General features: G+C 37.2%; 1 long non-coding RNA gene across 3 annotated transcripts in view; it reads right to left on the bottom strand.

Moving 5' to 3' along the window:
* Positions 1-16,829, bottom strand: part of LOC135212994 (uncharacterized) — a 270,894-nt gene extending 254,065 nt beyond the window's left edge. For all 3 annotated transcript variants that reach the window (XR_010314053.1, XR_010314055.1, XR_010314054.1), the window contains exons 1-2: positions 16,702-16,829; positions 12,554-12,699 (exon numbers count right to left, since the gene is read on the bottom strand). This is a non-coding gene — a long non-coding RNA (uncharacterized LOC135212994). The remainder of the gene's footprint in view (positions 1-12,553; positions 12,700-16,701) is intronic.
* Positions 16,830-25,846: the final 9,017 nt, after the last annotated feature.

Below are 25,846 nucleotides of genomic sequence, written 5' to 3'. Positions count from 1 at the left end.
GAAGGTGTACATAGGGTGAGGTGGGGGATACCAACCTATTATAGTAGAAAAAATTGCCTAAAAATTCCATTTTGTACCTGAGAGAGTGCACAATGTGCCCAAAACAAACTAAACAACATGGCCCACCTATGGCATACTCATAAATCCTCAACTCAGAGAATAAGTGTTATATTTTGCACTTTAAAAATTTTTGCGACCTCTATCGGTGTTCTCCTAACGTTGGGAATCACTGACTGGGGTGGTGGAGGAACCCTCAAAAAACCAAATTTTCTGTTTTTAGCATAATGACACTGATGATCAGGCTTCCAAGAAGGCAGTAGGCTAGATCACAAAGACTTAATAACATTAGACATATGAATATGTAAAGTTGAACCCACCCAATAAAAATTTCCTGTTTTTAGCATAATGACACTGACATTGCATCATAATTCACTAAATATCACCTTCAACTTTATACAAAAAACAAAATTTCATGCATCTGTGTTGGCGGTCTATGTTCCTCCGCATGTTTACGGTCAGTAGTCAAGACACACTTCATTTCACTCAATAACATGTCAACATGGCTAAATATCATAATAAAACTTAACTCAAAACAATCACGCCTTATTCACCAATGTGAGACACCATAAATGAGTAGAGTGAAAAATTATATCAGACATCCAAAAATTCAATTTTCTTACCTGATAAACACTGACAATGTGATGGCGGAAACCTGTTGCTCACATGTTGTTTACAAAGATGGTTGCTGTGTTGGTGGTGAGTTTCAGCCCAAAATTGAAAAAGTTTTCGTACCAGAGCATTCAGTCGGTTTTCCCCTTCGGTTGGTATTCACCCACCTCACCCTACATGCCTAAGGGGGTAACAATGGCCTTTTTTTCTATGCCCTCCTTTGTGACCAGGACTTGGAAGTATCCCTTCAACAGGTCGATCTTCAAAAATATTTTGGCACCCTACATCTGGTTTATTATGTCAGCAATGTTCAGCGGTGGGTAGGTACCTGTCAGGTAGTGTCTTGATGTTGAGTCTCATTGGTTGCCGCAGGGTCACCATGTGCCGTCAGGTTTTGGTACCAAGTGAGAGGGAGATGCCCAGGGGCCGGAGGCTTTTTGGCATACGTATTCCTGCTCTTTCAATGCCCTAGAAAGCTTATTTGGTGATGGGAAGTTTTTCTGTGGCCAATCATCTGAAATGGCCATACACTGGGGGACCTTCAGTGATTATGTATTGCTGGACATGATGCTTTGTAGGTTTGGTCAGGTCATGTTGCAGGTTGTCCTTCAATACCTCTGGAACTCCTGTAGGAGGTGATTTATCTCTGGTGCTGGAGTTGGAGTGAGTGGGGCGAGTTGTGTGATCAGCTGCTGTTACCCTACATCCACCATCATGTTGTGGGCTTTTAGGAAGTCTGCTCCTAAAAGTGTAATTATTACATCTGCTGTGACGAACGTCCAGTCGTATTGCTTCCTGCCGAGCAACAAATTCATGGTCCACTTACCGTATATTTTCAGCGGGGCTCCGCTGGCAGGGGATACCTGTAGAGTGCTGGGGGTTAGATCAAGGCGTTTGTGCAAGTGGACTGGTGCAAACAACTTGTATGCACCGGTGTCGACCAAGAACTCCGTATCTGATCTTTCGTCTATTGTGAAGAAAATACGTGAGTGTCTTTTTACCTGTACCTGGAAGAAAGACAGCAGAAAGCAGGCATGGTTTCCCATATGATGCAACCGGTCTGTCCACAGCTGATGTTTTGTTTGTAGGGTCACTGCTGTGACCCTTTTGCATGTTATTTCTGATATGTAGAAACAAATGCTCTTGGGACAGCGTGAGGATCTCAAGACCTGAAGATGGTCTCTGCTCTGAAGAAACAGGCCTCTGAGTTGGATAGGCCGGTACTGGAGGTGTCGGTCATCTTCAGGGTCACCAGTAGTATAACGAGGCGGTAAGTAAGAGGCTGAGTCAAGGTGTATTTTGATTTATTGACAAAATCTCGGACAGGTCAAGAACTCTTGCAAATTTGAAAGTAGATTTGGCATTAGGGAAAAACAGAGAGCTATCTATACACAGTCAGATGTGTTTTCTCACTCCTGGAAAAATTTGTTGAACAGATAGCATAAGTGTGTATAGACAAGTGTTTATGCATAATCCAAGGAAAGGGAATTTCTCGTACTGGAAAAATTTTTGCTTAAATTTATTGACTGAAATTTTGAGGATTCTAACTGAGAAAGGAGGTGGATGATTATTTATAACAAATATGTCTCTTTAATGACATTTCCTCCCATCAAGGGGTTTATCTCTCTATACTCAAAACTCTTTGTTCTTGAAATGTGGTGTTAAGAGTATACGTACTGTACTTCAAGCCACTGTACTTCGTAAGGAAGTCGTGTCCAGGTAGTATCTCCTGCCATCATTAAGGAAAAAGCCAGCTTGGACAAACACTTGTTTAACCTTGCCTAGTATATAACATACCATACAAAATAACTCTTAGAATCTATAAAAAAGATAATCATGAAATAAAATAGCACTTCAATCTAACTAACACTTCACAGATGGCTTTCTGATAAGTAACAAGTCCTTTAAATAACACAGACCTTACACTAATACCTGCATTTGAAGTAATCATTTGACACAAAATCCTCTTTAATGCCAATCAATATTATGATCATTTTCCCAATTGTGCTCAATTATTCTTATTAACAACTATTAACAACCTTTCAGCCTCACCTAAATAAGCTTTATTTCAGTCAATTACATGGTACCTTGTTAATACAAGACTTCTCTTCCACTTTCTGTTTGTTCCCAACACCTTCTGTTTGTTCCCAAATCAGTAACTGAAAACTAATCTATTATCACCACCTCATAATGTTGCTGGGAGATGTTCTGGTCTCTCAGCATAAGGGACACATAATATTTTGCCATCATTAGAATAACATGTTGAATCGGAATCATTAAAAAATGTTGTGTGTGTTTCAATATGTGTATCTCCAATACAATGTGCCTCATATATCAAGTTTAAATACTATATGCTTTTGGTAAGGCTATACAATCTATATGCTCTTAAAAACATGAGATGGTTGAAATTTCAACCTTCTTAAAGCGACCCATTATTTGTATCAAACCAAACAACCAAGAATGGTAATTTAGTCACTCATTATCAAAAATACATTAAATTCTGATCATCTTGCCCGACCATAGATATGTCGTCTACCTACCCGTTGTAAATTAAGAAATATGTGAAGGAAGTTCAACCCTAAAATATTCCATAAGCACCACAAAAACATTCTTATATATACTACTGCAGTTACCAAGGTTGGCACCAAACCAAAGCGGGTGACCCGGTTTTACCCACCTGGGTTTTTTCAATAAAACCCATTTGGAAAAACCCACTATTTTGCCTACTTTACTGGGTTTTTTTCAAAGTAATGTATTTACTCACATAAATTCACTGTAATATGAGCATGCATCCTACAAGCAGAGCCTGAATTTTGTATACTGTACTGTATAAAAAAAAAATGATATATCTCAGATACTCTTCTTTCTATTTGTGTTCTACAGGTTGGGGGGGAGGGTGGGTTGAATAATAGGTGTTAATAGGTCATTATCAGACTCCTCACTAGGCTCACTGACTGTCATATTTGATGATGATTGACTACTGCTCCTTTTGAGTCTCTTTGAGCACTTGTTTAAGTGAGTTATGATTCTCTCAATTTTGGCAATAATTTCAGTACTGCCAGTGTTTACATATTACTTTGTTACTGCCTTCCACTTTCGTTACTTCACGCCATTCGTTTGTCCTTTTTCAACCATAACCGGCTGAATAGGGCATGTTTTAGATCACTGAAATGAAAGAAATTTGGCACTCATTTTTCACATTCTTTTTATTAGCCTACCTTAGTCGCATTATTGCCTGAAATGAATGGAAACATGGTAGCTGTGTTTAGAACTGGGGGAAGTAAAACCTAATGCTATACTATATATGCAGGGTAATTGAAATTAAAGGTAAATTTCCTTGGGTTATTATCCGGTGAAAGGAAACATTTTATCCAGAATTAACAAATTGTGTAACCTTGTACTAGGGTAAATTTGTTATATATACAGTATTTAAGACAGTATTTAAGTTAGATTATGCCAGATTAGATTGCCTCATTATTACCAAATCTCAATAAGAAAAGCATTATCAACATTGCCAATTTTTAATATTACAAGCCTATTTCTTAGCCTTAGATTTGTTAACCGAAGGCTATGATGTGCACATTCACTTATGGAAGTAATTTTTCACTTATAAATAGTAAAAAGAATGGGAGATATAAGTGTAAAATTACAAAGTCGTTTTAGCAGGAAAGGAAACCAGAGAAATGAGTCCTCTCCTACTGGTGTGTATGTACACTGATCTCTGTCAACTCAGTCTCACATCCCTGGTTTCCTTTCCCACTAAAACTTATTGTAATTTTACACATATATTTCCCATTCTTCTTACTATTTATAAGGGAAAAATGTTTTAGTGTAGCAGGAGTCAGCACCCTAAGACCAGGGGTAACAGACAAACAAGTCAGAACATGATTACTTCCATTCCCTCATTCAAATCATTGTGTAAAATTACAATTTTATCAGGCTGCTGTCTATAACTCAGCACAAATCTTATTTTGGGGGGATTTATGACACTGGTACACTTTGAAAAAAGTAAAACCCACAACGTGTTTTTTTTCTGTTCTTTTTTCAAAACAGGGTGGGAGGGCTATTTTTAAAAAGAAAAGTGGGTTTTTTGCCAACCCTGATAATTGCAATTATATACAAAAACATTATCTGCTACACTTGAAAAATAGGTGTCTTCAAAATATAGATGTACGATACCCCTACAGAACTGCAGTGAGTACAGTTTGGGTCAGGGTGGTCACCACAATATACCTGACTATTGATTGTTTACTCTCATCATTCCCTCACACAACCATTATGTTATATATAATAATAAATAATGTATCAAACACATTCGATAAATACAATGTACTCTTTGATAAAAAAAAAAGGATGCTATACTTTCCTATTTTGTAAAGCTCTGTACAGAGTCAACCACTACCCTATACAGTAGTAATAAAATAACTTTCTTCGTGTTAGTCAAAATGGCTGAGAAAAAAGCTACTTCAATTTAGTTTTCTACAGTGGCTTATTTCTTAAACACTATTCTATACCCAACCCTAACCCTTCCAAATCAGTAAAACCTATTAAATGCAAAGTAAAAGAAACTGTGCACTGTAACAGCATAGAAATACACTAAACATGATACAGTACTGTAGCAAGTGAAACTTTTGGAGCAAGGCAGCTGTAGCAAGTGAAACTTTTGGAGCAAGGCAGGTGTCACTTTGATACTGGTCACTTTTAAACCTGTAATCAATGTCTTATTTAGTAAATTTTTACTTTCCCTTTATTTAAAAAATTGAGACAATTCTTACTGATCAAGTTGGCTACTTTGGTTTGTTGTCAGCCACTATTCTTGTAGATATTCTTCTCTTATACTGCTGAATTGACCTGTTGACCATAAACCTCCTCTAACAACCCTAGGGGCCTTACCTAGTCTTAAGATGTAATGTTAAAATGTTTAAAATATAGCTACAAAGCATGATGACTACATCTCCACTGACAGGTTCAAAGTAGCACAACTAGAAGATGATGACAACCCCTAACTAAATCTGACCTCCACTCAAAATTCATCTGTAACAGAACTTATCTCAAGTAAATAATAACTTAGTCTTATCAGCATTCTGAAAAGGCAACCACCAGGGAAGGATGTTGGAAATTTCTTTATTCATTTACTGTATATATATATATAGTGTCCTGTCTTGCTATGGCATTATATTTAATTGCAACCTAGTACGTATATTCTCAGGATCCTGAAAGGCTTTCATCTAATACTATGTGGAACAGTAGTAGTGTATTATCTATGTCTTGTATTCACACATATGTACGTATGTTCCATTTCTATATGCAAACAATTTTACTCTTCTCTCAACCTAGTACTACATCAACCTGGTAAGAATGTGGAACAGCCATTCCTTTGTTTCTTAGTCTCTTCTAGGGGGTGAGCCCTCAGTCTTTTCAAGATATGGTGCTGAACCTAGCCTTCAAGTTCAGGTTTGGTTAAGAAAGGTCAGATACTTCTCTCTCCATGATTCATGGGGCCTTGGGTCAAGTTACTTAACAGTTATGCCAACCCTTGTCATGTATAGTCCAGCAACTAGTTAAGTTAGGTTAGTTCACACCCTACTACGTATCTTAAATTTCTCCCTCTGTGGTCCTACATTACTGTTAGACTTACAGGGGTGAGTAATGGATTAGCATACTGTTAGACTTACAGGAGTGAGTAATGGATTAACCGACCACTTCTTAATTAAAAAAAAAAATTATGCCCAAATAAAACTAAAAACAATTAGATATATGTATGTTATATATTATAAAACCTACACACTGCCTGACTATGCTTAATACAGTAGAGATATTCAGTAATACTAGGAAACACCCTAAAAAATTCAAGACATGAAACAAGAGAATAAATGCATGAATCTGTACTGTCATGTAAAGGATTTATAGAAATGTTCACCTCTGCCCAATGCTTGTTTCCCTCAAACCACCGCCCAGAGTGATTTGGTGCTCTAATATAGAACTCCACTTGGCCTCCAGGTGTGTACCATCAGTTAGGGCATCCATCCCCGTGCAGCTACCACGAAAATAAGCAGTAATCTGTACTTTAACAAAACCAACCTGCTTTAATCATACTTAGGAAGTAATAAAAAGTTGTACATTTGACTTTTACTGCATAAAGTTACGAGCTGATTTCTGCAAAATGGAATTTTCATTATAAAATAAAATTTTATTGCATACTTACTGAACAATTATACAGCTGTAGGTTCCCTACGAATGGCAGACAATAGATTCAAAACTTCCGCGGTGGCGCCCGCCATCGCTGATGTAGGCGACTCGAGGGAGCTACAGGTACAACTGCCCAGGTAACATCAATTTGTTCTGCCCAGTCATCCACCTGTGGGGAGGAGGGAGGGCTTTGATTAATAATTGTTTGGTAAGTATGCAATAAAATTTCATTTTATAATGAAAATTCCATTTTTATTGCAGTGTCTTACCGAACAATTATACAGCTGATTACCCATTGCAAGGATGGGGGCTGTGGAAGTAAGTTTTAATTCAAAAATAACATATGATTCTTGAAAAAATACCCAAAAACACTGTTAGTGCCTGTTGTACCTTACCTTGTAAGAGAGCTACTGCAGAAGAATACTGCCTCTGGTCGGTGCTCATCTTACATTGTAGAAGGCTTGGAGTATAACCAATGGGTGCCTCTACATGGAGTGGAAGATCCTCGTAGTCATGGTGTTCACTGCTGACTCAACGAAGATACAACAAAATATTGCCCTTGCCCTGGGCTAAGACCAGAAATAACCAACATGAAAACAACTGTCACCTACGCTGAAATAAAAACCTTTACCCACCAAAACTAAAACTAAAATGACTGGTGAGTAATCCAGGTACATTGTACCCCCAGACTTCACTTTAACTCGTCAACCTTGATACAAGGCGAAACATAGGCTAACAGAGGGAGCAACCCCCTATGTCGTTTCTCCCAACACCATGCCAGCTACCGAAAGTGGACTGAGAGACTTACAATCTTCGAACACTGTCTCGATTTCTTTCAAATAATGTGTAGTGAACACAGATTCAGACCTCCAAAAGGTACTTTGGAAGATAGCGGATAGCGACAAGTTGTGTCGAAAAGCGAGGGAAGTCGCTACCTCTCGAACTTCGTGTGCTTTCACTCTCAGTAAAGGAAATACTGCGTCGTTAGCTTCAGTGTGTGCTTTGACAATTAATTCTCTCAGATAAAGGAGATAGTGTTTTTGGAGAGATGGCGAGAGGGATTTTTAACAGAGCACCACAAATGATTCGATTGACCTCTAATTTTCTCCGTTCTGCGGAGGTAATATCTTAATGCCTGCACGGGACATACAAGCCATTCTTCTTCTTCCTGGCCTATCAAGTCTGTCAGGTTCTTGAGAACAAAGTTACGTGGCATAGAATTAGAAGGGTTCTCGTTTTTCGGGAGAAAATTGAGCTCCATGGAGCAAACTGCATCGCCTTGAGAAAATCCCAACATTTTGTCCATCGCGTGTAGCTCGTTAACTCATCTAGCTGATGCTAATGCAACTAAAAATTATGTCTTCTTGGTGAGATTAGATCGGAAAGATCACTATTCGTGGATAGGTCTAGTCCTCTGTGTTTAAAAAATTAGGCCAGCATCGCTCTGTATCCCCTAATAGTCGAAGGCGCTAAACGCTTAACGTCCCTTAAGAATATGTAGAAGGAAATCCGCTATTTCGTTCACAGATGTTTCAGAAGAAGAGACTAGTTTGTTTACACCATTTTCGAAACACTCCCCATTTAGACTGGTATAGTCTGTTAGAAGAATCTCTGCTGCAGTTCGTGATAGCTTCTGCAGCTTGTCTCAAAAAACCTTTCGCTCTGACGAGACTCCTGACAGTCTGAATCCTGTCAGTGCCAGAGTAGATAATCCTTGATGGAATCTTGCAAAGTGCAGTTGTCTGAGTAGACATCTCTTTAACGGAAGAAGCCTGGGGAAATCTACGGGCAAGTCAAGGAGATCTGGGAACCATTCCTTCCTTGGCCAGAACGGAGCAACTAGTGTCAGAGAAACTTTTTCGTGAAATGACACTTTGTTCAGCACCTGTCTTATTAGGCCGAACGGGGGAAAGGTGTACGCTTCCAGGCCTGACCAGTCTAGTGACATTGCGTCGACTGACCGTGCAAGAGGGTCCGGGACTGGAGAGCAAAACAGCGGAAGACGGTTGTTCCTCGAAGTTGCAAATAGGTCTATCATCAGTGTTAGGAACAATAGTTTACCGATTGTTCCCTTGGTAGATTGTTGCCTCCTTTGTTTTTGTTTTTTAATTGCTGGCGAGTTGACGTCTGGTGGATGGCGTCAAACTTCGTCAGTCAGGTTCTGGAGGGCAGAACGACCAGTCAGTCAGAGGCAGTCAGGTATGATTACCTGTGGACCAGCATGAGGCAGCGCCAGGTACTGGATACCTGGTTATTTGGTTGAAGTCGTCGTATGGAGTATGACTTAGAGTTGGAGGTCGACAGCATTGACGTGTTTTCGTCGTCAAGAGGACGTGTCGAGTGCGACCTCACTGGGCAGCAGCAGTGACTTGTTTTCGTCCAGTGGTCGAGGAGGACTTCCATACTGCATCTGAGGACGAGATGGTTGTTGCATCAACTCTGTCTTGATCGTCCAGCATTCGAGGAGGATGTCCATATTGTCTCCAAGGACGAGGTGGTTGTCGTATCGGCTCTATCTTGATCGTCCGGCATTGGACTGTTGTCCTCATTGTTTGAGGAAATGTTCCCGTTTTACTCTTAGTATCATTATGCTGCTTCAGTGTCAATTTTAGTTACGTATTACGCTGCCTATTTCTATTTATTATATTTAAAGATTGTTATTGCCCTTATACAGCCTATTTTGTGATTATTCTTTTTATTGTTTAGATTGTGATTTTTCATGGCTTTGTTATTGAAGGGTGGATTTTGTTTCTTAGACTGATTTTACATATTATTGTTAGTTTGTAATTTTTTTTGCGTTTTTGCCACCCAGAACCTTGACTCGCTGTACATAATGTATTTAACTCTTGTAAATAAATTAATTTTAAGGTAACTTTTTGATTTTGTTATGCTCCTCCCTCCTTTGTTTGTCACCTGTCATCAGTCATTACAGCCCAATTGCTTATTATTTTTAAGAACCTGTCGATCTCGAGAGTCGAGATCGTAATATTGGCGACCTTGCCAGGATTGGTTCTGTTTTGGCTGACGGGGGTGTGGCAGCATCGGGGAAGAGGATTTTGTTTGTAAAAAAAAAAATTAATAATAATAATTTTTTTTTTCTGTTAGGTGGGGAGGTGTTAGGAACAATAGTTTACCGATTGTTCCCTTGGTGGATTGTTGCCTCCTTTGTTTTTGTTTTTTAATTGCTGGCGAGTTGACGTCTGGTGGATGGCGTCAAACTTCGTCAGTCAGGTTCTGGAGGGCAGAACAACCAGTCAGGTTCTGGAGGGCAGAACGACCAGTCAGTCAGAGGCAGTCAGGTATGATTACCTGTGGACCAGCATGAGGCAGCGCCAGGTACTGGATACCTGGTTATTTGGTTGAAGTCGTCGTATGGAGTATGACTTAGAGTTGGAGGTCGACAGCATTGACGTGTTTTCGTCGTCAAGAGGACGTGTCGAGTGCGACCTCACTGGGCAGCAGCAGTGACTTGTTTTCGTCCAGTGGTCGAGGAGGACTTCCATACTGCATCTGAGGACGAGATGGTTGTTGCATCAACTCTGTCTTGATCGTCCAGCATTCGAGGAGGATGTCCATATTGTCTCCAAGGACGAGGTGGTTGTCGTATCGGCTCTATCTTGATCGTCCGGCATTGGACTGTTGTCCTCATTGTTTGAGGAAATGTTCCCGTTTTACTCTTAGTATCATTATGCTGCTTCAGTGTCAATTTTAGTTATGTATTACGCTGCCTATTTCTATTTATTATATTTAAAGATTGTTATTGCCCTTATACAGCCTATTTTGTGATTATTCTTTTTATTGTTTAGATTGTGATTTTTCATGGCTTTGTTATTGAAGGGTGGATTTTGTTTCTTAGACTGATTTTACATATTATTGTTAGTTTGTAATTTTTTTTGCGTTTTTGCCACCCAGAACCTTGACTCGCTGTACATAATGTATTTAACTCTTGTAAATAAATTAATTTTAAGGTAACTTTTTTATTTTGTTATGCTCCTCCTTCCTTTGTTTGTCACCTGTCATCAGTCATTACAGCCCAATTGCTTATTATTTTTAAGAACCTGTCGATCTCGAGAGTCGAGATCGTAATAATCAGCTTTCCCCAAAGTTTCCATAGGTCTAGGCAGACCTTCGCATCGAGACTCCATTCCAACGGCAGTACTTGGTGACACTGACTTAGTTCATCCACCAGCGATGGCGGCGCCACCACGGAAGTTTTGAATCGATTGTCTGCCATTCGTAGGGAACCTACAGCTGTATAATTGTTGGGTAAGAGACTGCAATAAAACTATGCTTTCCTCCATAAGTCAAATTTGCTCACAATCAGATAACCTACTTTCCATACTCATGTCAACCTTTCCACATTCACATCCTCTTCCCAGTATCAACAGATTAAAACATGAATATCACCATATAAAACGTGAATACCACCATGTTCCTTTTTCCTGCTAGACTGCCATACTTTCATATTAGCTTCCCAGTGATAGAAAAAAAGTGCAGTGTAAGAAAGTTTTAAATTCAGCAGCTAACTGAATGACTACATAAACCGGTAAATAAGAGTGAACGATTAAAAGAATCACAGATTTTGAGAGGTAGCTAAACACTACTCTGTATGTATTGTCATAAAGTTTGTGGCAGCATGCAATGACTGAACACTCTTGCCAATTCTTCTTATAGCTCAAATACCCATTTTCCGAAGCAAGATTTTATTGCTTTGCCTTACCAACCATTACAGAAAAAGGTCCTAAATCTTGAAGACAGATGACATGAGGATCATTCTAATATTACATGGAAGGTGGATATTACATCTACCAATAAATAAAAATAGGGTATGATTATATTCAAGTGTGTGTGTTTTTGTAAGATTCTCAAGAGCAGACAAATGAGTCTTCATGAAACTGTAGACGGAGTAAATACATTACACGGAAATCAGCTTATAGTTGATAATTTGTTAATGTGGTATTTTGCAGGTTCCAAATTTACAATAGCATTTGAATACTTGTGCTCTTTTCTTTACATAAATAAATTCTAACAGACAGGCCCAGTTACATGTGTATATAAACAATTAATGGGAAATGATGGGCATACACAAAACTATACTCCACATTTTAATTTAATCACACACATGACCGAATGATCACTGGTCAAAGACAAATTTCTTACACTTCTATTTATGCGAGGAGTTGTGTGTGGCTTTAAATAAATGTGCTCTACTAGGCACTTTTTGATTAATAGTTATACCATGCTACTAAGATGAATGAAAATAACAAGGAATTCAAAATTGGCCTTCTAACTGTTTTGGTGTTAAAATGTCACTCTATACTAACCTAGCCTTACCACCCATTTATCTCAAATACCATAATATCTAACCATGTATAACTTTCTAAGAACTATTTTGGAGATATTGAATACCCAAAAATGACATTATCCTTACTAAAGTTGACTTTCCGTTAATTATTTTTGTTTACAAGCTATTCTCCTTGACCTAACCTAACAATGTACTCAGGATCCTATTTCAAAAGCCACAATCTCTACTATCCAACTTTTAATTATGCAGCTTCTAGAGAGGATGAGTACCCTAATTGACATAAATATGTATGTTACACTCATTGAAGATTAATATTTACTTTTACAATGGAATTTTAATATCTAATTTTAAGCAAAGTCCAGAAAAATATGTACTGTTATGTGAACTTACCTAGTACATAATGCTACCCTCTTGGAAAGTTAGGCAGAATATATGGCACACCCATAAATTTCCACTTGATTGATAAGCCCATTATTAAACAGTATTATACCTCTTTGCCATTTGACTCCACGGGGTTGACAGGGAATTTTCTTTCTCTGGAATTAAAAACTTAATATTAATTGAAAATCATTACATGAACCTCCTACTATACTGTTAACAAATTTGGTAAGATTAATTCGTTCCTGCATACATTTTTAATACATCATAAATTATGAAGCATAAAGAACAAAGTTACAGTAGTAATGGGAACATGCAACTAAAACCATAAAAAACAATGATGACTCTTGATCCTACAGTATTGACTTTTGTATGTTTCAACCTTTATGAGCATTGTAACAACCTAGTCTTGTACTGCCTGAAAAGTAAAACTTTTTTAATACTATTTTTGTTATTGCATGTATATGTATGTGAAATGCAGTTTCATGAATCCATAGTAAGGTGTATTTCTTTTTTACACTGCATCAGTCAGCCACTTTGAGGGGAAGTAGGATTTTCTTATAGTATTCAGATGTGCCTCCAGGACATAAGCATACCTATGCAAATATTCCAATAAGATGTAACCAACACACCTTAGAAAAGTATTCAAATATCTATGTGGATGCCTTAAAATGACTTAAAAGTTATCCAAATCATTCTTTGTTGCTGATTGACATGGGGTCACCATCTTTCCCTACCTGTAGTCATCATGTTTGAGTTGAGATCTTGCAGGTTTTTCCTGTACGTATTTAAGTTTTATTTTTTTAGCATTCCTTTAATACTCAATTATACTAATCTCCAATTTATTGTAGTATATCATATACTGCCTATTTTAAGCTACTTATATGGGTCTCTCATATAGCCTAGCTGCCTCTATTTGACATTCTGTACAATAATGTCCAAATAGTGGGAATAAATACATCTAATCTCGCCTAGGATATATTCCCTTTTGAAAAATTCTCAATACACTACAAGACCTACGAACTTAAAAAAAAATCTGGATGATTACACAGATATGAACAATGTTACCCTAAATTACTCTTAAGGTATCAAGAGGAAATACTAAGGCAAGTACTACAGGTACTACTTAAAACTTCTATTAATAAGAGATTTATTCCACTGCAGTTCCATAGTTACAAGGTCAACAATCTGTTATTCTAGAGCAAAGTAATAAAGTTAAACAGTATACTGCAAATAAAAATTAAAATTCTAATTAGAATATACTATGGGGCTCTAGTTTTCTGATCAGTAACATAGTTAAGTACCAAATTCTTACACTAACGGCAATTCAACATAGTACGTAGTTCCTAACCTACACTAATCTGTTGTTTCCACTTAGAATTCAATTTAAGAAAAATAATAATTAACCTTGACAAGAAGTAGCCATGGAAAAAAATAATGTAGCTGATAAGTACATAAGTCTGCGGAAAGAAAACAATAATGCAGCTAAGTAAATAAGTTTGCTTAAGTTGTGGCCCATTAAATGTATTTCAACATCAATATCATCACTTTATTTTGAGGACACTAATATATATAGTAAATGACGAGTGGTGCTGCCTAATGTTAGTGGTATCTTAATATGTATCTCTCGAAAACTCACTGCCATTCTATTGGAAGGGCCAAAACTGACATTCTTTAGTACCTCCCTTTACCAAAACTGACTACTGACTAGGGTGCTGAGTAAGGGCCCAAACAGGTAGGTTAGTGTAATGCGAGGGCACAATAACAGTCTACGACCCTACTTGCCCAATGAATATGTTGATCTGTTACATTTGCCATAAAATCAATGCAAAACACCAAAACAGACTTCTCTCTTTGCATGTGCCTTAAGCTATAATAAACAGTCAATAGTCTACACTATATCTCTTCAAGCGAGTTTGGAATACCCCATACATGGGTAGTTTCTACATCAGTAGTCGATACTGGACCATTTGCATTGTTTTTAAGTCTCGTTAATATGCTATGCTTAATAAGAAAATCATACTAAAATCTGTGGGATATTTACTGCTGCAGAGATACTTTACCGCTTTTTTTGGCTGGTTCTACCAACTAGTAGGGCGACGTGGGTGATGAATACCTACCGCAGGGGAACACCGACCAAATGCTCTAGTACAAAAACCATTTCCAATTTCACGCGGAAACTCACCACCAACACAACAACCATCTCAGTGAACAACATGAAAGCAACAGGTTTACACTATCACAACATCTGTGTTTATCAAGTAAGAAAATCAATTTTTTGGATGTCTGTTGTAATTTTTCACACTTCTTATATAGTGTCTCACGTCCGTGAATATGGCGATTGTTTCTAGTAAGTTTCATTACGATATTTAGCCATACCGACACGTTATAGAGTGAAATGAAGTGTGTCCTTTCAGAGAGGGTGCCATGGCACTGTTGTGAAAATAAAAAAAATAAAATTAATGTGGGGAGTACCGACTGCCAACATGACGGGGAACATCTAACACCAACATCAATGTGTGAAATTTTTAATATTCTGAAAAATTTTTGAAATTTTTAATATTTAGAAATTTAGAATATTTTTGAAATACATTAAAAGTGGAACAGTTTTTTTTTTGTGTGTGTGTAAAGTTGATTGTGATATTTAGTGAATTATGATGCAATATATGTGTTATTATGCTAAAAACAGGGCATTTTTATTGGGTGGATTCCTTTACTTATTTATATGTCTAATGTCATTAAGTATTTCTGATCTAGCCCACTGCCTTCTTGGAAGCCTGATCATCAGTGTCATTCTGTTAAAAAAGGAAATTTAGGTTTTGCGGGATTCCCCCAAATCTCAGTCGGTGTTTCCCCACATTAGGAGAACACTAACAGAGGTCGCAAAATTTGTTTAAAGTGCAACATATATGACATTTATTCTCTGAATTGAGGAATTTATGAGTATACCATAGGTGGGCCATATTGTGTAGTTTGTTTTGGGTACAGTGTGCACTCTCTCAGGTACAAAATGGATTTTTTATGCAATATATTCTACTAATAAGTCAGTATTTCCCCACCTCACCCAACTGCCCTCATGCAAGCCAAGCTAGTATTAAAAAATTTGGGTGTATATGCTCAGTTTTGCAGCTTTTCCAGTAAAGAGAGGATAGGAAGGAGTGAAGGGAGGGTGGATGAGAGTCAGTACTCAGTTTATATGATTCCAATCACCGTAGGAATGGATTTTGAAATTTAGGCTTAAGACCAAGTGTTCAGACCTAGGCTATGAAGTCATTAAGCATTAACAGGGTAATATTAAGTAAAATGGTTTGAACGGTGTAACAGGAAGAAAACCTTGCTGTAGCACTATGAAACAATTGTTAGGAAGGGGCGAAAGGTAAGATGGAAGAAAAAGAATGGTATTTCTACAGAAGCAGTCCGCACGGACTGCAAGGAACGTAACCGCGGATAAGACATCCACTAGGGATTGGGTGTTTTGGGGCGTCCAATGTATTTCGCCGTATTTAGTACTGGCCCCTGGGGGGTTGATTACAGTCGTCCGAATAAATATTACTTAAAATTCTTGTTCAGTAGGTAAAACTGCATAGAAAAACAGCCATAATCTAGGCCGCCGCGGATAAGTACCCTAGGTGGCAAATGTTCGCCAGTCATCAGCCACTCCGCTCTAGCATCCGCCAACGAATGTGGCAACGACAAAACTAATGGCACGAACAATCAACGAAAAATATATCCATGAATTTCTCGGCATGAGAAAATGGGAGAAGGTAAACTGTTAAATTGAACGGGTGTTAAATTTTGATACCCAAATTTGTTACAAGCTTCACTAGGCCTAAGTGACACCGGTTACTGATGGGTGACCCAACCTAGACTTATATGTCCTCTAAATTTGACATAAATGAGTTGAATACAACTTCTTTTATATATCTTGTGATTCAGTCAATTATCTATCTAAGAATGAAGCTGCTGAAAACCAGCAAACTACAGAAATGTTACAAAAAGTAGAGCTAAAACTGGATTCTAAAGTCAATATGCTAAGGCCGGCAGGCGGGCGCTAGCCTATTCATCAATGAATAAACTCATATCACGTTAATCTTAAACAATACACATTCAGAAACAAATCAGTTTCCATAAATGAATGTACAGCAAGCATATAAACATACCCAGAATATGGAGAACTGACGTTACGCAAGCTAAAGTCACGAAATGACACACTTACAGCACAATGGTCACATAAGTACTGAAGCGAACGCGGAGACTGGAGTTTCGAACATAAGTTCTAACAACTACTTAGAAACTTTTCGAATCCTAATAATTTTTGACGGTTAATAAGATTAATGTCTTGTCGTTATTCTGTGGTTATTAGTGCACACATATTTAATTATTGTCACCATGAAAGGGAATAGCAGGAGCGCTAAAACGGAATCTTGAAGAGCAAGAGCCCGTGCTAGCACAAGGCTGGTTGAGTCCAGATAGATAGGTAGTTCTGATTAAGTGTTTAGAAAAATAATTTATTTTCTTAATTTAAAGTCATACGGATTGATAATGTAACAAAACCCCGATTGGTAAGAGTAGAAGACACGTGATTCTTAGCCGTTCTCTTATTTTCAGTGACCTATGGACCGTTAATCTTTTCACCGATAACTTGGGACACCAAATATTTTTGGTGTGCTATCTCTTCGAATGGCGTTTTGTAAATATATCCCCAACCACAAACAGATTTTGGCTGGTCCTAAGTACTTAAAGTACATTTACTCACTTGGCATTCCCACGCTTTTTTTTTTATTTGCTGTCGTCATTATTTTTCATTGTGAAAATAGAAAGCTAGACTCATAATCTGATCGGTTTTCTTTTTACCATTATTTTTCTTACATTATTTGTGTTAATTTTCTTAAATCCCATTTATATCATATTTTTTCATCCTTATCCCAAATACATAAAATAATTGACTATACCACACACACACACACACACACACACACACACACACACACACACACATATATATATATATATATATATATATATATATATATATATATATATATATTCACAAAACTTGATGCTGAATGAATAATATAACTATGCATCTGAAACTATTGAATTATTGTATGATTGTGAAAGAATAAAGTGGGTGATGCTTTGTGAAGACTTGGCATATACATACATACATACACACACACACACACTATATATATATATATATATATATATATATATATATATATATATATATATATGTGTGTGTGTGGTGTGTGTGTGTAGTGTGTGTGTGTGTGTGTGTGTGTGTGTGCCAAAGTCTTCACAAAGCAGCACCCACTTTATTCTTTGACAATCCTACAATGATTCACTAAGTTTCAGAAGCATAGTTATATTATTCATTCAGCATTAAGTTTTGTGAATATATATATATATATATATAATATATATATGATATAGTCAATTATTTTATTTATATAGGATAAGGATGAAAAAATATGAAATGAATGTAATTTAAGAATATTAACATAAATAATGTAAGAAAAATAATGGTTAAAAGAAAACCTAGCTTTCTACCTTCACAATGAAAAATAATCAAGACAACAAACAAATAAAAAAAGCGTGGGAATGCCAAGTGAGTAAATGTACTTTAAGTACTTTGGACCAGCCAAAATCTGTTTGCGTTTGGGGATATATTTACAAAGCGCCATTCGAAGAGATAGCACACCAAAAATATTTAGTCAGTCCCCAAGTTATCGGTGAAAAGATTAACGGTCCCTAGGTCACTGAAAATAAGAGAAAGGCTAAGAATCTCGTGTCTTCTACTCTTACCAATCGGGGTTTTGTTACAGTAACAATCCGTATGACCTCAAATTAAGAAAATATATTATTTTTCTAGACAGACTCTTAATCTCTTAATCAGAACTACCTATGTATCTAGACTCATCCAGCCTTGTGCTAGCACGGGCTCTTGCTCTTCTAGAACCCGTAATTAATCAGAAGAGCAATTTATTCAGAGAGAGGTGAGGTATTTTGTTATCGCTGTCAGATGCTAAAGTTTCTTCGAAATATTTGCTTGTGACGGAATTGGACCGACCTGAGAAAATTGAACTTTAACGCCAGAGGAAAGACCAAAGAGTATTAACGGTAGCGAAGACATGGGACTAGATAACGAATTATCTCACCTTATGCCTTGTTGGGGAGGATTAGAAAAGAAACCTGTAAGATGAAAGTGAATTAAACACTAATTTGACAATGGTCTCTAGGGCATTATTTTCACAGAGTTTCTTCGATTGAAATATGCAATCGTTCATTTGTTTTTGTGAATCACTTCGCAGTTCCTACAAACGAACGAAGGTTTCGTGTGTCACCTGGTCAAGACTTTGGCCACTTTCTCAAATACCAGCTCGCTATATTTTTTGCAGCTAATTGTTAATAGCTCTGGTCTTGCACTTGTATACGAATATTCGTGACGTCGAGCCAGATGACGTCACTTGCCAAAACTTATGAGGCCATGGCTGCTGAGTCTGCCAGTGCAGACTGCAGATGGCGTACTGTTAGCGCTGCAGTGTTCGGCCGTGTTGTTCTCGTAGTGGCCTTTGTGTTTACGTAGGTGGTGATCGTTGCGGATTTATCTTATTTGCTATTCGAGTGGTGCGATATACAGAAGCAAACATACAAGGAAATCATACAAGACGGTTTTCAAAACATGATGATTAATCTCCGCGTGTATGGGAGGTAGGTGCATTACTTGTTGACTTTATCCAGGTCCCGCACCAATTCCTAACCGCTCGCAGGGACTCCTTTATCAGAGTAACAGAGTATTCCGTCAGATGTATTAGATCATACTGCATATTCCACATTCACAGTTTGATATTCTATATTATAGCATCGATTAACAAAAAAAAGGTATTAAGTTTCTTTGTGAAAATCTTCAAATCCTCAATTAGGTTGGTCAAGTAGGTAGCCAGAGTGACTGGTTGATTTGAATATAATAAACATCCAAAGTTTTTTAAGCAAATTGGTTGAGGTGTAGAAAATATAGAAATTCTGTAGAATGACTTAGGATTGAAGTTTTTGCCGCAAGTGCAGAAAATCTTGCCAAGTTAAGGAATTTGGTCTTGGGTAAACCGAATTGTAAACACGAGCCCAAAATAGGTTAGGTTGCAAAACCGAAATCTTTTCACTCTTGTCTAACGGCGCATCGAATAATACTTTTATTCTGCTGGTGCTATTGTTCTATGTCATGCTTACATTATCTGAAATGTGCTCATGTGATTTACGAAAACTAACAGGTCTGTGTTTTGAAGGACCCTAGGCTAGTAGACTAGGTGTAATAGTAATAATGATCTCATAACTTATCTGTTACAACAGGTCTTCTACTTTTTAACGCTGTCTACGTGGCGATAACATATATATCCCTTGTTTGCTGTTACTTAAATTCTTAATGCTCCAGTGGCAAATTAAAGGAAAAGTAACTATATGCAAATGTACTTTATTTTCTTTAAATACAGGTCTTATTTATATGGAGAAGCAGGACTCTGAGTCATCTAAGCGCTTCATGGGCGTGGTTGGGTATGGGCGTTGGCGTCCCACCTCAGGTGGTCGCGAGTTCGATTCTCAGCCATTTTCCGTTTAGGAAGTGAGAGATGTGATTTTATTTTCCGGTGACAGAAGTTCACTCTCGACGTGGATCGGAAGTCCCTTGTTTGCTGTTACTTAAATTCTTAATGCTCCAGTGGCAAATTAAAGGAAAAGTAACTATATGCAAATGTACTTTATTTTCTTTAAATACAGGTCTTATTTATATGGAGAAGCAGACTCTTGAGTCATCTAAGCGCTTCAGTGGCGTGGTTGGTATGGCGTTGGCGTCCCACCTCAGTGGTCGCGAGTTCGATTCTCAGCCATTCCGTTGAGGAGTGAGAGATGGTATTTCTGGTGACAGAAGTTCATTCTCTCGACGTGGATCGGAAGTCCCTTGTTTGCTGTTACTTAAAGTTCTTAATGCTCCAGTGGCAAATTAAAGGAAAAGTAACTATATGCAAATGTACTTTATTTTTTCTTTAACAAATACAGGTCCTTATTATATGGAGAAGCAGACTCTTGAGTCATCTAAGCGCTTCAGTGGCGTGGTTGGTATGGCGTTGGCGTCCCACCTCAGTGGTCGCGAGTTCGATTCTCAGCCATTCCGTTGAGGAGTGAGAGATGTGTATTTCTGGTGACAGAAGTTCACTCTCGACGTGGATCGGAAGTCCCTTGTTTGCTGTTACTTAAATTCTTAATGCTCCAGTGGCAAATTAAAGGAAAAGTAACTATATGCAAATGTACTTTATTTTCTTTAAATACAGGTCTTATTTATATGGAGAAGCAGACTCTTGAGTCATTCTAAGCGCCTTCAGTGGCGTGGTTGGTATGGCGTTGGCGTCGTCACCTCAGTGGTCGCGAGTTCGATTCTCAGCCATTCCGTTTGAGTTGAGTCCAAAGCCAATTCGTGGGGGAGGAAAAAAGGTTGGAAAAGAGATGTGGTATTCTGGTGACAGAAGTTCACTCTCGACGTGGATCGGAAGTCCCTGTTGTTTGCTGTTACTTAAATTCTTAATGCTCCAGTGGCAAATTAAAGGAAAAGTAACTATATGCAAATGTACTTTATTTTCTTTAAATACAGGTCTTATTTATATGGAGAAGCAGACTCTTGAGTCATCTAAGCGCTTCAGTGGCGTGGTTGGTATGGCGTTGGCGTCCCACCTCAGTGGTCGCGAGTTCGATTCTCAGCCATTCCGTTGAGGAGTGAGAGATGTGTATTTCTGGTGACAGAAGTTCACTCTCGACGTGGATCGGAAGTCACGTAAAGCCGTTGGTCCCGTTGCTGAATAACCACTGGTTCCCTGCAATGTAAAAACACCATAAAAACAATCTTGAGTCATCTCCCGTGCTGGAATATAGCCAGCTAATCCAGCCATTCAGTCGAGTCACTCGACAAACTGCTCGCTTTGTACTATACTCTGTTTTTGTTTTGTTTTGTTCATCTGTCCACCCGCCTGTGGTGTTTTTGTATGGTAACACTGCGTCCCGGGCTTTAGATAGTTACGCTATTTGTAAGTTTTAGGTAAATCAAAGGATATCTGGGTGTACATTTGCAACTGAAAAGTGTTTTAATAATTTACTGTATGCGAATTACACCGTTAGTATTCGGAATAGGATATTATAATAGTTGAATGTAAGCTGAATGTAACTATTTAAAGCCCGGAACGCAGTGTTACCATACAAAAACACCACAGGCGGATGGACAGATGAAAAGAAAAAGAGTATAGTCAAAGTTTGTAAGTCTGTTTTGTGACTGATACAGGCTAACGACTCCGGAAGGGAACATTTTTTAATCTATCTTTTCACATGTTTATCCACTCCTGGGAAGACAGTATCGTTAACACACGATAAACAAAGTAGCGCGGAAAACTCGTGTTTCGAGTATGGCATGAGGTTTAAAATTTCAAGAAGGCGACCCAAAACATTTTCACAAAAGGTAGTTTCCACTGGCAGAGCTGTTAGTCAGGGGCTTTGAGCAATATTCTTGATGTCGTTACTGAGACTAGTCATGGTCTGTAAATCATGTTGGTCTGAATGATGAAAAGTTTGATTTTAACCTAAGTGTTGTTACATTCAAATGAGTATTTAGTGTTTGTTTAAGTGGCAGTAAAAGGTCTTTTTAAATCTTGCGAAGCGAACTTCGAGTTCAGAAATTTTCACACAACCATTCTAAAGATACTAGGTGATTAAGAATAACTTTTTAGGAATGAGTAATATTCATTCATTTATTTTTTCTGAATTTTGTCAGATCCGATTAAGTTAGTTGTTGGTAGGTAAGGCAATGATAATTTAAGAGGTGCTTGACAAATTAAGTAATTATTATTGATGATGATATTACTGTGGTACTTTTAAGTGTTCATGATTATTTTATAAGAATCATACCTCCGTAGTTTGCAGAGAGAAATTTTTGTAGTGCTTACGACTAAACAGTGTAGTATGTGTGTAATTAGCTTTCGTCCATATGTTGAAAATTTATCTAAATATTTCTAGTCACTGCTCTTAAACTCATGTTTTTTTAAATGAAAATTGATTTAGGCCCATACGTCGACATTGTCGTAGCTCTTTTGGTACATAATTCTGTAGAATTAAACATCGATCCTGTAGCCTATGGTTCTATTAAATAATTGCCTCGGTGGTCGCGGGTTCGATTCTCGGGCATTCCATTGAGGAGTGAGAGATGTGTATTTCTGGTGATAGAAGTTCACTCTCGACGTGGTTCGGAAGTCACGTCAAGCCGTTGGTCCCGTTGCTGAATAACCACTGATTCCATGCAACGTAAAAATACCATACAAACAAACAAACAATCTAATAAATAATTACTTGCTACAATCCAAGAGGGTTTGTTTTCCTTTACTACATTATCGCAGAATGGTTTAGCAGATATTTGTCTCTGTAGATAAGTTTGTAATTTAGTCAGGATGATTGATCCGTAGAGCTTCTTGCCCTTGAAGATTAAATGTGAAATGTTACTTGTTCTGTATCACTTTTATCTGTTGGTATACCAAAGTAGAATTATCGTTAGTGTCCCATTTTACAGTGATGATAATCGAAACCGTTAAAATATATCTTGTTTATGTATGTTGTGACAACAACAAAATTTTACATTGATAATTTTGATAATTTGAGGTGAATTAATAAAGCGTATTATGAAAAATATAACTAAATAAATTATTGACGGAACACTGCAATTAAAACTCGGTTATCTCGTCAAAACTGAACAGAATATAGTATGTCGTTGATAGTCCATGAAAAGGTACCTAAGAAAATTGAAAATCCATCCCTTCTTACACTATATATATTATTATTTATATATATTATATATATAACTATACACACACGTGCACACAATTATCCTAGTCAGAAATGATGAAGGCTCCGTAACCTACCCGCTGACTTTGCAAATAATATGAATAGTATAGGAATTATTTTATTTGGAGTCTTATTAAAACTGGTTGTGGTGCATATATATATATATATATATATCATATATAATATATATATATATATATATATATATATATATATATATATATATATATATATATATATATAACACTTTGAAGGAGTTTTAGGCTCCAAGTCAGACAGATGTGAAGGACAGTATGTTAAGAAATGGAAATGGTTAAAGGTGGTTGTCAGGCCCGTTGGTATATATAGTGGTTAGTGTCATAGTATGCTACTCGGATGTCATGAGTTCGTGTCTCCCAAATGAAAAATCACTGGCTTTGTATCTTGACTCGTTACTGTTGCAGTGTGTGGTCTGAGGTGGGAGGGTGGAACCAACATTCTTTGGAAGCTTGAATTTCAAGACAATTGGCTCTTGTGTGCTTGTTCCATGTGAATAGGTTTCATCAACTGAAATAATAATATTGATAGCTGAAAAGTGTAGTTTGGAGGTTGTAGCACTTATGGCGTTGGTAAGACTGAGTATGGCCAGAGAAAAAGTTGTGCTAGTGTGTGTTTAGGCCGAATTGGAAAGAATGAGTGACTGATAGGTGAGCTTAATGCAAAGAGGGCAGATAAAAGAGATGTCATTATGGGTAGTTAGGGAGGTTCTGGGTGGTAAATGAGAGTTGTGGAAGTTTATGAAGGCATTGTTGAGTCAACTTCCTAGAGAGGGGCACAATTACAGATATAAATTGAATGGGTATTGGAAATAGATACTGTGACGTTCTGGAAGCTGGAGAATTCGTGCAAGAGGTGAATAAAATCTTGTGTAGGGTTTGTTGCTGATGAGAATGTGTAGGTGTAATGAGTGGGTGATGTGGGATTTTTTGTACTGTATAATATGGTTTTGATTTATGATTTAGTTTGTGTGTGAATCTGCCAGTGAATATTGAGTTATTTATTTTTCCTCCTGAGTCTGGGCTCCCTGCCTATTCTTGTAACATTGTTTGATGTATATATATATACGTATATATATATATATATATATATATATATATATATATATATATATATATATATATATATATATATATATATATACGTATATGACAGAATTTCTTCATTCGGTTCTTCATTTGTATTTTAAGTTTTGTAGTGACAAGCACATTCAAAAGTGTGAAGAAACAAAGTAGTTAAGAGCTCATTGTAGTTAATACATAGGTATCTGATATATATATATATATATATATATATATATATATATATATATATATATATATATATATATACATATATATATATATATATATATATATATATATATTATATATATATATATATATATATATATATATATATATATATATATATATATATATATATATATATATATATATATATATATCACACTTTTATATCAAGTGAGATAGCCATCATCTTCTAAGGATTTGTGCAGTACATTATCTGAAATAATAAACAAGAATTTAGGTATTCCTTTGCACAATAAACTGCACAACCCATTAACCTCCTTGTACAAATAAACATCACCTAGTTTTAGGGCATTTGGCTTAGAGGAATGAACGGCCTAAAGCCGTGTCCTGTCATCCGTGGTAATAATTATTATTAAGTAAACAGCGTTCAGGGAAACCCTTTTTAAGTATCCATAAACGATCCTCTCACATGGCTATTGCCCGCGTTGCCAGATGTAGAGTAACTGGTTAGTTTTTCTGCTAGTAGTGATTTTCCTATTAAGTTTTGGTAAGCTACGTCAGTTGTTAAGAGTGAAGATGGCCTTTTTTTATATATGTATTTAGTAGAAGCTCACTACATTTTCGGGTATAAGGCAGAAAACTACACGACCGGTTAATCTGGCAATGATGGCAAAGCCTCCCATTACAAAACACATTTGAGATAGACCCAGACGGGGTAGTGCAATAAAACCGCCTCGGGATAAACCGTCCATTGATAACGACAGCGTGACGTCATTCATTCTTCACTTCGTATCTCCCTGTCGTAACAAATGAGAACATGTTGTGGTCGTTTGGCGTCAGCTGGAAAGCTCTTCATAATAATTTTGATAAAGGGGAAACTAACCGCCTGGTCCTTTGAACGGTTATGTTCTTAGGAAAGAGGGTGTAGAAGAATGAGCATTGTACATCAAGGCTTTGCCCGGTAGAGAAACTTCTCGGCTATTTTATGAAACGGTCTACGTAGGTAAACCCTGGCTGCGTTTTAATCCTATTGGATTTACCTAATGGCCAAAGGATCTTGCTATTTCGTATCTGGAGTCCTTGTAAAATGCTTTCCTTACGTTGAATGTTTTAACGTTTTCTTTGATGTAGTAAACCACATTGCATC

This window comes from Macrobrachium nipponense, chromosome 42, assembly GCF_015104395.2.
Source record: "Macrobrachium nipponense isolate FS-2020 chromosome 42, ASM1510439v2, whole genome shotgun sequence".
Taxonomy (NCBI): domain Eukaryota; kingdom Metazoa; phylum Arthropoda; class Malacostraca; order Decapoda; family Palaemonidae; genus Macrobrachium; species Macrobrachium nipponense.
The sequence above is the reverse complement of the archived record's forward strand: the minus strand, read 5'-3'. Positions and strand labels throughout refer to the sequence as shown.